At 36.2% G+C, this 9,683-nt stretch overlaps 2 non-coding genes across 2 annotated transcripts; both read left to right on the top strand.

The window, feature by feature from the left end:
* The first annotated feature begins 863 nt into the window (after nt 1-863).
* On the top strand, nt 864-941 carry LOC127116763 (small nucleolar RNA Z199). The gene has a single exon (XR_007801553.1). It is a non-coding gene; the product is annotated as a small nucleolar RNA Z199 (small nucleolar RNA).
* Nucleotides 942-999: 58 nt separating this feature from the next.
* Nucleotides 1,000-1,075, top strand: LOC127116983 (small nucleolar RNA SNORD18). Its single transcript, XR_007801748.1, has one exon. It is a non-coding gene; the product is annotated as a small nucleolar RNA SNORD18 (small nucleolar RNA).
* The last annotated feature ends 8,608 nt before the right edge of the window (nt 1,076-9,683 follow it).

The raw sequence follows: 9,683 nt of genomic DNA, 5'->3' as shown, positions 1-9,683 counted from the left end.
GACTATAATCACACGCATGACTCATACGACACTACTCTATTATAGCGTGATGGATCATTCATCCCCGATAATATAATCCAAACTATGATTCACACAACGTCACTCTACTAAAAGACGTGATGGGTGACTCAATCCTGAGAATGTAACCAAACATTTCGAGTTACCCTTAATGCTTAACACATATTTTACCCTAAGCTCATTTACATCCTCTATATATATATATATATATATATATCTCACATGCTCCTAGGCAAGTGAGCTGAACTTGTTGACATTATCAGAACCCAAATTACAATATTTCATAAAACTACATATAAAAATACGACTTTTGTAAATTATAATTATTGATATATGTTTAGAATTATGAATCTATATCATTTCTTATGAATTAATAATGAGATGTTATGATCCTGTAGCTCTTCTCATTCAAATTTTTAAAGTATGATTGGTAAAAAAATTTAGATGGTAGTATAAGAGGGTTAGTCGTGAAAGCAATATTAGAGTGATTAGTAAATGGTGGTACGAATAGTAATTTTGAAAAAGTAAACTTAACTTTATAGGGCGTATTAGAATATAGTGGTTTTAATAGCAATTATCCACGAGGTATGAAACATTCAAAGGCCCAATTTATCATAACCCGGTCCATCAGCAACGTTCCTCTCTATATTAGGGTTTCCGTTTTCTAGAAACGACCAACCATGTCTATAAATCAACACAACAAACTGTTTTTGTGCATCCTACAGCCTTTAGGTTTTCAATTTTTCTCAAATATTTTATAGCATATAGTTTATAGGTTGTTTCATATGTTAGAATTGTTTTTTCTTTTTCATCTTAGGTTTTCAATCTTTGTAGTATTCTTGAATAAATCATGTGATGAGAAAAAACTGCAACAATATGATGGATTCGTTCCATGATTCCTAGTATTTAAGTCTCTGATGATTCACCTGATTTTTCATCTTTCTGTTTTTGTTCAATTGTATTTTTCAAAATTTGTTTCTAGAGATATGATGATGTTTACATTGGTCCGTGTTTCTGATTCACCGTGACAGATAGCCTTTTTCCAATTTCTGATCTCTGTTTCAAACAATTTTATTAGAAAACACTATTTTTTGTTTCAGATTTTTGTATTTTATTTCATGATTTTGCTCATATATGATTATTGTTTGACACGCGATTTTGACTCAAATTATCGGCCGATATTTAATTATAGTGAGAGCTATACAAGTAATATAAATAATATTGTTTTATTCGCTGAGTAGAAAATTGTTAATTTATCTATATTTAATGTTTGTGTCTAGCTATTTGTGATTTTTTATAATTTGTATCACTCATTGAATACAAGTTTTTCATATAATTTTTAGAGGCAATTAGACATACCCCTAATTTTAAAAAACATATATTTTATATTTTAAATTAAATTAAATGCGTTTTTATTAAAATCAAAATTAACTATAAAACATGTTATGGATATAATGGGTTTATAATGTTTTTAAGAAAATGAAATTCAGCTATGTTAATGGACTGTAGCTATGAAAATTATCCGTCCATAAATATCTCTATCTTATATCTCTATCTTCTAAAGCGTAAAATTAAATCTTTCAAATATAGTAAGTAATAAATCGAGGAGTCCTTCTAAAATACCACTATATACCACAAGCAACTTAAAGACATACATATTTCTAAAAAAAATCATAAGCATCTTAAAGACATACATATGTATGTCAAATCCTTCAGGGTGTGTCATATACATACCCTCAAGAAGATTCTTATTAAGGATAATAGTTTTGACATTTATGTGTCATATTTCATAATCATGATATACAGCGATGACAAGTAAAATTTGACCAGATTTAAGCATTGCAACTGGGGAAAATGTTTCATCATAGTTAACCCCATGAATTTGTTGTATTCTTTTGCGATCAGTCTTGTCTTATTGGTATGTACCTTACCCTCTATGTTAGTCTTCTTTTTGAAGATCCATTTGCATCTTACAGGGTCAATGCCTACATGAGACTTTACCAAGGTTCAGACTTGGTTTGTGTACATGGAATCCAGGTTCAGACTTGGTTTGTGTACATGGAATCCATTTTAGATTTCATGGCTTCTAGCCACTTCTCAAACTCTGGATCAATTATGGCTTCTTGGTAGTTATGAGATATCATAATCTCTCAATTAGGTGAAATATCTTGCTTGAGCTACCATGGTCTTGTTCTACTTGAGTATGTTGCTCTTTCATAACTACTTGTGTTTCCTGCTCTAATTCCCCAGCAGAGTCGCCAGCTGTCGCATTACGCGAAAAACCGGCGGGAAAACGAAACAACAGAGCTGTCACCATGCGTTATTTATTCCAAAAGAGGGAAAGGAAACGCTCGAAGTAAACTTGAAAAAGACATGGTCTCGCGACCAGAGAAAGATGGGATCGGGAGTCGGTTATGCGAAGGGAAGGTATTAGCACCCCTACGCATCCGTCGTACTCGATGGGATCCACGCACAAAATAAAGGATAAGGTTGCTAAAAACTGCTCAAACACCACACAAGGCTGGAAGGAAACACAGAAAGACAAGAGAAACTAACTCGGCAGGATATCGCATCCTAGGCCTACGTAGTCTGTCAGGCACATACATCAGAGTCGATGTAGTTCGGGACAGGGGAAACGTGCTCGCTAGGATGTCGCATCATATGCATACGTAACTTCTCTAATCGGAGAAGAATCAGAGCACTCGTAGCTCGGCTAACGCACGCCAAACAAAACCACACAGGAAACCGATTGCCAATCGCTGGACTTACGTCAGACTCCACACAAACAGGCAAACATGGAAACCGAATGCCAATCGCTGGACTTACATCAGACTCCGAACCAACAAACTCACACACAGGAAACCGACTGCCAATCGCTGGACTTACGTCAGACTCCAACAAACAAACAAGACACAGGAAACCGACTGCCAATTGCTGGACTTATGTCAGACTCCAAATACACACAAAGGGTTGCAAAAGAAAAAGGGCGCCCGGAGAGATCAACTCATCTCCTGCCTACGTACCTCATCTGGTATGAGGATTAGGGCGACGTAATTCCCCTTAACAGGGAAAGAACTTCTAGCCTAACCAGATACAAAGGGAGACACAAACTACTAGGGAGACTACGACTTGAGCCTAGAAGTTGTCATGCATACGATCCCTATGTTAAGGTTTCTATCCTAACTTGCACAGGGAGCAAGCTATCATAAACAGCACAGGCAAACACATACAAGCACACAAAGCAAACACACACACTATATGCAAACAATTGGGCTTATACAAGGTTAGACTGTGAAACACAAGCCAACTGGAATGGGGTGTGGTTAGCTCTTAACCCAAATTGAAAAATCATTTGGATTATTTTTCAATTTTAAATGATTTTTTGAAGTTGAGAGAGAATTTAAAAAATGAAATGGAGCTAAGCATGGCAAATGATGGAAAAGAGGAAAATACAAGGCGCTTGGAAATGTCCTGGCCAAGAATCGAACCGGTACCAATTTTGAAACTACCAGGCGCGCGCTTCAAAACGATCGTGTTTTGACGTTTAAACCCTAACACGCGCGCTATGCATGGCATTTGAAATCCGCAGGTAATCCTCATGCGTTTCCTAACTAAATCCGTAGGAAAATCCCCAACAATTCTGGAAAACATATGAACTTCATGCCAACACGATGAAGATCATGAAGATCTTCATCCAATTTTCCAGATTTTTACCAAATGTTCCAGAAATGAAAATCAAGCATATCAATCAACTCGCCACGCATCATACATTATGAATCCAACAATATTTCATGCAAAAACAACATCACACGCACGGATCGAAGAAATTAAAAATCAACATCAAAACTTGAACTGCATGGATCTTGCTCAAAACAGCACCAAATCACTTCAAATTTGGTCCAGAATTATCACCAAACCATGATCTATTCAACTGGCATAATGAATTGGAGAATTAAAGAGGTCGAAAAACTGACCTCTTGATGCACATAATTGGATCCACGTGCTTCCAAGGTTTATGATGCTCCAATTCTTCTCCACACTACTTCAGGAAGTAAATGATGATGAACTGGAAGCTTGAATGCACACGAATCTAGCTCAATCTTCAATTGCCATGGATGCTTCACTCTTTGCACCTAGCTCAAACAACCACGATTTTCCTTGAATTCACGTCCAAATGTGCTCAACAATACCTCAGGATGATGAATGGATTAATGGAAAGCGCTTGTGTTTGAATAATCTTGCAAAAAAAAATGAGAGAAAAATTTGGAGAATTTGTGAAATCTAGATCTGAAAATGTGTTTTTTGTGAAAACAGTTAGGGTTTAAGCCTTTATACTCCATGCTAATCATGTTTAGGAAATGTTTAGGACCGATGCAAAAGAGTTTAATCTAATTTGTGGTGTAAGTGCAAAAATGCAATTCTCACTCCATGCACCCCCATGCACGTGAACAGTACATGTTCTTGGCCCAAAACCACTAAAAATGAATTCATGCACATATTAGAATTGGTTTGGTATGCATATGTTCAACCAAAATGAGTTTATGAAATTTTTCCCAAAAATCTTCATGAATGTGTATCAATGCTTTGTGATTCATGATTTTCTTAAAGCTTTACTTTCCTCCTATTGATTCCTTTGAAAATAAAATCCGTTTTTTGGAAAAGTCTAGTTTGGGCAACAAAGACTTTGCCCTCAGAATGACTTTAGAAGTAAAATACACTCTTGTTTCTTTAGGATACCCTACAAATACACATTTGTCAAATTTGGGCTCAAACTTAGTTGAAATTTTCTGTTTCACATAAACTTTGCAATCCCAAATCTTCATGTAAGACATTCTTACCACTCCATATCTCATATGGTGTCTTCTTAACCTGTTTGGATGGAACACGATTAAGTGTGTAAGCTGTTGTCAATAGTGCATCTCCCCAAAAAGAGTTTGGAAGATTGGTGTGACTCATCATGGATCGGGCCATGTCTAACCATATTTGATTTCTTTTCTCAGGTACGCCGTTCCATTGGGGTGTTCTAGGAAGAGTAAGTTGGGATATAATCCCACACTCTTTCTGATGGTCATCAAACTCTAGGCTTAAATATTCACCACCTCGATCTAATTGAAAAGTTTTAATATTCTTACCTAGTTGGTTTTGTACTTCATTCTTGAATTTCTTAAACTTTTCAAAGTACTCTGATCTGTGTTTCATTAAATACGCACAACCATATCTATTGAAATCAGCAGTAAATGTGATGAAGTACTGAAAACCTCCTCTGACTTGTATGTTTAGTGGTCCACATACATCAATATGTATGAGGGACAAAAAATCATTAGTTCTTTCACATTTTCCTGTGAATTGAGACTTTGTCATCTTTCCAATTAAACAAGATCTGTATGTCTCATATGATTCATAATCAAAGAGTCAAAGAGTCCATTTTAATGGAGTTTGGAAATGCATTTCTCATTTATGTGGCCTAATCGACAATGCCAAAGGTAAGTTGGATTTAACTCATTAGGTTTCATCCTTTCAGTATTAATGTTTTAAATAGGCATTTCAAGATCAAGGACATATAGTCCATTGTTTATTTGTGCAGTAGCATAGAATATATCATTCAAATAAATGGAGCAACAATTGTTCTTTATAATGAATGAAAAACCAAACTTGTCCAAACAAGAAACATAAATAATATTCCTGCTAATTGTAGGTACATAATAACAGTTCTCTAACTAAATTATTAAACCAATAGGTAAAGTCAATACATAAGTTCCTATGGCTAAAGCAACAACCTTTGCTCCATTGCCAACTCGTAGGTCAACTTCACCTTTTGCCAAATCTTTACTCCTTTTTAGTCCCTGCATACTGGTACAAATGTGAGAACCACATCCAACATATAATACCCATGATGCAGAAGTAGATATGCTAATTTCAATAACAAAATACCTGAAGTTGAAGTATATACTCCATTCTTCTTATCTTCTAGGTACTTTGGGTAGTTTGTCTTCCAATGTCCGGTCTTACCGCAATAGAAGCAAGTGTCATCCTTTGTTATGCTTCCATTATACTTCAAAGCAGTGGGTTTGGGTTTGGTAACTTTCTTGACTTTCCCTTTACCACCCTGCTTGGTGGACCTTTTGTTCCGTTTCTTTCCATTTTTGATAATCATAATGGACTTCCTTTTGACTTCAGATTCTACTCAACAGTTCTTAACATGCCTAGCAGTTCATGGAGAGTTTTGTCCATATCATTCATGTTGAAATTAAGGATAAATTGACTGAAGCTCTCTGGTAACGATTGCAAGATCAAATCGGTCGCAAGTTCCTTTCCGAAGGGAAAACCCAACCTCTTAAGGTTCTCTATATACCTAATCATCTTGAGCACATGGGGACCTACTTGGGCTCCCTCAGCTAACTTGCCTTGAAAAAGGACTTTTGAAACTTCAAACCTTTCATGCTCTTGATAAAGCATCTTCAGGTGTATGATCATATTGAACGTTGTCATGTTCTCATGTTGCTTTTACAACTCTGAGTTCATGGTAGCTAGCATGAGGCAAGCAGCTTCATTGGCATCATTGACATGCTTCTTATAAGCATCTCTTTATGCCTTAAGTGCAGATCTAGAAAAAGATGCTTATAAGAAGGATGTCGATGATGCCAATGAAACTGCTTGCCTCATGCTAGCTACCATGAACTCAGAGTTGCAAAAGTAACATGAGAATATGACAACGTTCAATATGATCATACACCTGAAGATGCTTTATCAAGAGCATGAAAGGTTTGAAGTTTAAAAAGCCATTTTTCAAGGAAAGTTAGCTGAGGCAGCCCTTGTAGGTCCCCAAGTGCTCAAGATGATTGGGTGTGTGGAGAACCTTGATAGGTTAGGTTTTCCCCTAGGAAAGGAACTTGCCACTGATTTGATCTTACAATCGTTGCCAGAGAACTTCAGTCAATTTGTTCTTAATTTCAACATGAATGATATGAACATAACTCTTCTTGAACTGCTAGGCATGTTAAGAACTGCTGAGCAGAATCTGAAGTAAAAAAGGAAGTCCGTTCTGATGATCGAAAATGGAAAGAAACAGAACAAAAGGCCCACCAAGCAGGGTGGTAAAGGGAAAGGCAAAGAAGTTGCCAAACCTAAACCCGCTACTCCTGCTTTGAAGCCTAGTGAAGGCATAACAAAGGATGCCGCTTGTTTCCATTGCGGTAAGATCGAACACTGAAAGAGAAACTTCCCAAAGTACCTAGAAGATAAGAAGAATGAAGTAGAGACTTCAACTTCAGGTATTTTTGTTATTGAAATTAGTCTATCTACTTCAATGGCTATTAGATACTGGATGCGGTTATCACATTTGTACCAATATGCATAGGCTAAAAAGGAGTAGAGATTTGGCAAAAGGTGAAATTGACCTACGAGTTGGTAATGGATCAAAGGTTATTGCTTTAGCCGTATGAACTTGTCTATTGACTTTACCTAGTGATTTAATAATTCAGTTAGAGAACTGTTTTAGCCGTAGCAGTTAGCAGAAATATTATTTCCCTTTCTTGTTTGGACAAGTTTGGTTTTTCATTCATAATAAAGAATAATTCTTGCTCCATTTATTTGGATGATATACTCTATGTTACTGCACAAATGAACAATGGATTATATGTCCTTGATCTTGAAATGCCTATTTATAACATTAATACTAAAAGGATGAAACCTAATGAGTTAAATCTAACTTACCTTTGGCATTGTCGATTAGGCCACATAAATGAGAAACACATTTCGAAACTCCATAAAGATGGACTTTTAGACTCTTTTGATTATGAATCATATGAGACATGCAGATCTTGTTTAATTGGAAAGATGAAAAAGTCTCCATTCACAGGAAAATATGAAATAACTAATGATCTTTTGGCCTTCATACATACTGATGTATGTGGACCACTGAACATAACAACCAAAGGAGTTTTTCAGTACTTCATCACATTTACTGATGATTTTAGTAGATATGGTTATGTGTATTTAATGAAATACAAATTAGAGTCTTGTGAAAACTTCAAGGAATTCAAGAATGAAGTATAAAACCAATTAGGTAAGAATATTAAAACTCTCTGATCAGATCGAGGTGGTGAATATTTAAGCCTAAAGTTTGATGACCATCTGAAAGAGTGTGGGATTCTATCCCAACTTACTCCTCGTAGAATACCCCAATGGAACAGTGTATCTGAGAGAAGAAATTGAACCTTGTTAGACATGGTCTGATCCATGATGAGTCACGTCGATCTTCCAAACTCCTTTTGGGGACATACACTATTTACAACAGCTTACACACTTAGTGTGTTCCATCCAAAAAGGTTGAGAAGACACCATATGAGTTATGAGGTGGTAAGAAACCACATATGTCTTACATGAAGATTTGAGGTTGCGAAGTTTATGTGAAACGACAAATTTCAACTAAGCTTGAGCCCAAATCTGACAAATGCTTATTTGTGGGATATCCTAAAGAAATAAGAGGGTATTACTTCTACAATCCTTCTGAGGGCAAAGTGTTTGTCGCTCGAACTGGAGTTTTCCTAGAAACGAAATTTATTTCCAAAGGAATAAGTGGGAAGAAAGTAGAGCTTGAAGAAATTCATGTATCACAAAGCATTGATACACCTATGGATGAATTAGAGCAGGAAACACAAGTAGTTGTGGAAGAGCAACCTGCTCAAGTAGAACAAGACCAACGTAGGTCAAGCAGAATACATCACCTACCTGAGAGATATGGATATCTCATAACTGATCAAGGTGATTTATTACTCATGGATCAAGACGAGCGTGTGACCCACCAAGAGGCCATAACTGGTCCTGAGTATGAGAAGTGGCTATAAGCCATGAAATCTGAAATGGATTCCATGTACACAAACCAGGTTTCGACCTTGGTAGAGCCTCCTGTAGAAGTTAACCCTATAGGATGCAATTGTGTCTTCAAAAATAAGACTGGCATGGATGGTAAGGTACATACCTATAAGGCAAAACTAGTTGCAAAAGGATATAAACAAATTCATGGGGTTGATTATGAGAAATCTTTTCACTAGTAACGCTTAAATCTGTTCGGATTTTACTTGCTATTGCTGCATATCATGATTATGAAATATGGCAGATGGATGTCAAAACTGCTTTCCTTAATGGGAATCTTATAGAGGATGTGTACATGACACATCCTATAGAATTTGATATACCAGAAGAATCCCAAAAGATATGCAAGTTACATAGATCAATCTATGGATTGAAGCAAGCTTCTAGAAGCTGGAATCTTCGTTTTGATGAATGAAATATTGCAGATGGATGTTAAAACTGCTTTCCTTAATGGGAATCTTATAGAGGATGCGTATATGACACATCCTATAGAATTTGACATACCAGAAGAATCCCAAAAGATATGCAAGTTACATAAATCAATCTATGGATTGAAGCAAGCTTCTAGAAGCTGGAATCATCGTTTTGATGAAATAGTAAAACAATATGGATTCATCAAGAATGAATATGAGCCTTGTGTCTACAAGAAGGTTAGTGGGAGCATGATCGTCTTCCTGGTATTATATGTAGATGACATTATACTCATTGAAAACGATGTCCCTACCCTGCAACAAGTATAAACTTGGTTGGGGAAAGGCTTTTCTATAAAGGAGCTAGGTGAAGCAACCTAT

This window comes from Lathyrus oleraceus, chromosome 1, assembly GCF_024323335.1.
Source record: "Lathyrus oleraceus cultivar Zhongwan6 chromosome 1, CAAS_Psat_ZW6_1.0, whole genome shotgun sequence".
Lineage (NCBI taxonomy): Eukaryota > Viridiplantae > Streptophyta > Magnoliopsida > Fabales > Fabaceae > Lathyrus > Lathyrus oleraceus.
The sequence above is the reverse complement of the archived record's forward strand: the minus strand, read 5'-3'. Positions and strand labels throughout refer to the sequence as shown.